We start from the raw sequence: 4557 nt of genomic DNA on the forward strand, positions 1-4557 counted from the left end.
AGAAAGGGACAAACACGGACTCCTGGAAACACCAGGATTGGAAGCAGGTGCCTTGGAAGAGTAAGGATTCCCTGTTGACAGGTTACACCCGCCACGAGCCCTCTACCTTGATCAGGCAAACAAAGTAGCCCGTAGTCAAAATCAGTATGTGAAGAACAGCCTAGCAATTGGTATGAAACACGCCAGACAGCTTTCGACCTAATGATAGGTTGTATTTACAAATAAGATCATTATAACCAAATTGGAATTTGCAAAATGCTGACTTTAACGAGATTGTTGAAAACAGATATCAGATATACTGGTCGCGACAGCCTTGTGGTTAGGGCGTTGGGAGGTTACGAATTTGATCCTCGATCGCGGCGCCGCATCTTGATGTGAATGGGAAAACAATCTCGACTGGAACGCAAACATTAAGAATATCAGAATAATAAGATACAACGCCAATTCCTTGTTTTGTGGAGTGGATATATTCAAATACCAAATTTTATGTTATGTCTCGAAAACATAGTAAAATTAAAAATTTATAAGTATAGTAAATCATCAGCGAGATGCTCACCACTGTAATGACAAAATACCTCAACCAGCAGTTAGTCAATATTTACTTTTGTTTTCTATGATTTACAATTAGTCAATATTTACTTTTGTTTTCTATGATTTACAATTAGTCAATATTTAAATTTCGTTTTCTATGATTTTAAGATAAAAGAGTTAATTAAGACCTGGATCTGCTGGGGTGTAACAAAATTCATCTCGCAAGCTACAAAAATGTATTCTTTTGATCATGAGTCTATTTTTCAACAGTGATATATATTTACGTTCCCAATGTTTTTGATTTTGAGACATTTACAAATTGTAGTGATTGCCATTTCTTCATGAATGCGCTGTAGTTGTGAACAATGCGCGTATGAATTTTGATCACAGGCAATTATGTCGCCTTGGTTCGAATTTACTAGTAATGAGTACTCTTTATTAGTAAATTCGAACTCAAGCGACATAATGGCCTGTGATTTTGATAAACATAGTTCATCTAATTTAACAGGCGGGAATTTCAACAGAAATGAAAGTAGAATGTAAATATATAAAATATGTTTTATTTTTGAAAATATATACAAGTTTATTGTTATTTCGGATTTCCAAAATTTCGGCTTGAGCATCACTGAAGAGACATCATTTGTCGAAATGCGTATCTGGTGCATCAAAATTGGAAGCAACCGTATAAGTTTTACATACGGGTATGAACTGCGACACTTCACGCGGGCATACCTTTCAATTTTTTAAATTGAGGTATTTTGTCAATGATTCATGAAACTAAAAGTTGATCAATCCGTGTATTAAGAACAAATGAACCCCAAAACTGTAAAAAGTAATACTTCAAAGCGATAGCTAAAGGTGCACACACACACTAAGATCCCCCCCCCCCCAAACAAACATGGTTAAAGTGGCATGGTCCAAATTTGGACAAAGTTTGCCCACCTTGTAATAACACTTTTATCAAAATTATCTCGCATCTGTACGACATGTCATACATTATTTCAACTGTTTTAACCACAATTATTTGGTTTTGAATCGGTGTTTCTGTTTCTGTCACTCGTCCATTTCTAATGCAAATTCAGAAGATAAAATCACGTGACAGTCACGTGCCCAGTTCCAGAGGTAAGATCATCGGTAGCTGTAACAAAATACAATTTGTTACTACATTACCCTACCATAAGTTTAAGAAAAATAAGAATATCAAATACCTCTTAGTAATTGTTGTTTTGGGCTCTATCAGACCTAGATTTAGACAGTTGTGTCCGAGTTACATACATCATGTTGGGATTCCCCTTATGCACATGGTGCTATCTATCCTATAGACGCCGAACAGACTTAAATAAAAATGGCTTCAAACCGGCGAGAAATGACACCAGTTCTAAATGACCAGAGAGTACGTTTGAACAACGAAGAAAGAAAAAAATTGAGATAGCAGAATTAACTGGATTTTGTATGTAACTTTAACCATGTCATTGATAAAATTAAAACTAAGTTTAAGATTTTATCAAAATAAAGATTTTGGTTCTATTGAATATATCGCATTATATAGAAATTAATTTTTGTACGGGAAGATAATAATGTAATTTTGTCTCATTCGGAGCCTCTGGATATGTTTTCTAACACAAATATTAATGACAAAAGTTTATAAACCTTATTCTTTTCTTTCAATGAAATAGTAAATCACAATTTCGCAACAAATTTTCGACACCAAAATGACAGCTACTATTGCTTTAAGGTAGTTGATAAAAGTATCAAAGTTTCTACCTTGATTGATTATACTTTAACGTAGTATTTCTCTTTAGGATAAATTCAAACTACCGCTACCCTGCGGCAGTGAATTTCTTGACCTGAGCGTGATCTTAGTGACATGACCTTGATTCACAACCAATTTACATTCTTAGCTAAACAGACCAGCCTCGTGTCACAAACAGAACGCATTCAATGAGAATGTAGCAAAGTTATACGATTTATTACGACAGGCAGCATGTCTCCAACATGTTGGGGATATCACAATGAATAGAAAAACGATGCAACCATGGACCCTTTTGATGAGGTCAATAATATGCAACCGTGAGCCCTATTGAAGAGGTCAATCCAAAACCATATCGACCTCACAAAAGATACTATTGATTATTTTTCTATAGTCCAAACTTTTCCAGCAGAACGATTGGATTAACATTTGTCATCAAAGTAAAAACTAATTTGATTTAAACAATTCAATCGAACTTTGAAGCCTCTCTGTATAGCGTACCTAAAATCAATTAATTCTATGTGCATAGAATTGCATTAATTAATGCAGGGTTACAGTTGACTGATGATAAGCGACAAATCAGCTGATGAAGCGATGAGGGAGAAACGTTTAGAGATATAACTAGCTTAAAGACATCCGATACGGACTCGTCACTCGTAAAAACAATGTTACGAGTGGTAGGTTATAAAATGATGTTGTTTCACAGTTTCATTACTAGATAATCAGTTAATATCCCTCCAATCGATTTTTTCTTGTGAACGCAAACCATCAATTTAAACTTCTGGCTGCAAATGTTGTGTATCACCATTCATTATTCAACATCTCAATTGTTTCGTGCTAACAAAAATTTTGAAACCATGCATGAATTGTAAAATCGAACAAAATTATGGAACTAAAAGCTTTATCGTGTTTGTCGATTGCAACTAGTAGAAGTAAATGCAAAGTCCCATTTACATGTATAACTGTAATAGAAGATTGACTTCAGAAAACAAAAGAATTATGATAAAAAAAATCTTATCTTTAAATAAAGAATATATCTACCTTTAATAATATTACTATATATATACACTTAAAACTTCACCAGTTTAAATATATATCACATCCAAGTTGAAATATATTCCGTTCACGTTTTTCTATTTAAATTATAAATCTTAAATCACATACCTTGCACATTGTCTCCAAGTCTCGAGATTATTTTGCGAGAAGAAAACCACTTTCCATCAAATAAATAGTGAACAACAGATTGTCATTTCATTTGTCGCGTGATCCGTAAATAGTTGGTCGCAACCTTTGAAGTGCATTAACATTATCTTCTTTTTTTCGCCACAGCAGAGTCCAAGAAAGCAAAACTATAAGATATACGATTACCAAATTATTTGGCACCAGTAAAAATCAATTAAATAATAGCAATATTAGCAGGGGTCGACCAGAAGCCACCAATGGAAACAATTGTCTCTGACGCTAAAATTCCGAGTTTCCTGTCAATTTCAGCCCGTGTAATTGAATGTTCTATTGGTCTATTTGCCCTGCCTATGCTTCTGTAATGCTAACCTAGTAGTTTCGTCATCCTGTCCCCAAGGGTAGATAGCAACGCGAAATTGTATGTTTCGTTTTGTGTCGATATTCTGTTATTCTAGAAGATGCTAGACGACACAGCGTGCAGTGGGTGCCCATGCAATCTGTTGCACATGTCTGGTTTCCTGTCTAAACTAATTTGCTACACATTTAATTCTGCTTGTTTTATTACCAAACTTTGTAGGATATGCATTATTAATGTTTTATGCCAATAAATCGGTTCTCTTACAGACGAACATGCGATTTCACAGAAAAGATTAATATAGTCATATATCGAATTTTAGCTATTGAATTAAATGTTCATATAAACTAAATATTTATCGTAGTATTGTCTGGATGTGTATTGATTACTAATAATTCATGGCCTCTTCACCAACCTATAACATGGTATCATTATTAATGCCTCTCGTACGGTTTGCTATCATATTTCGGTATAATTTCCTGTCGTATTCACTGCATGAAATTAATACACACTGTCTATAATATATAACACCCAAAACATTTTAAATTAGTTCGCTCGTAAAAGTCTTACACGAACATTTTGATAAATAGCATTAAAACAAGACAAATTCAAAGACGTTTAATAAACGGAAAATGATCAAGTCGATTAGACTTTCGTTTGTTTGTTTTTTAAATGACGAACAATCCGTGTACAATCAAACAAATCGTGTTGGTAAATAATCAGATTTTAACATCAGTGA

At 34.0% G+C, this 4557-nt stretch overlaps 1 long non-coding RNA gene across 1 annotated transcript; it reads right to left on the bottom strand.

The window, feature by feature from the left end:
- Positions 1 to 1075: 1075 nt before the first annotated feature.
- LOC130054027 (uncharacterized) lies at positions 1076 to 3957 on the bottom strand. Its single transcript, XR_008802281.1, has 2 exons — positions 3446 to 3957; positions 1076 to 1669 (listed from the first exon to the last, which is right to left on the bottom strand). It is a non-coding gene; the product is annotated as an uncharacterized LOC130054027 (long non-coding RNA).
- Positions 3958 to 4557: the final 600 nt, after the last annotated feature.

Source organism: Ostrea edulis, chromosome 4, assembly GCF_947568905.1.
Source record: "Ostrea edulis chromosome 4, xbOstEdul1.1, whole genome shotgun sequence".
NCBI classification, from domain to species: domain Eukaryota; kingdom Metazoa; phylum Mollusca; class Bivalvia; order Ostreida; family Ostreidae; genus Ostrea; species Ostrea edulis.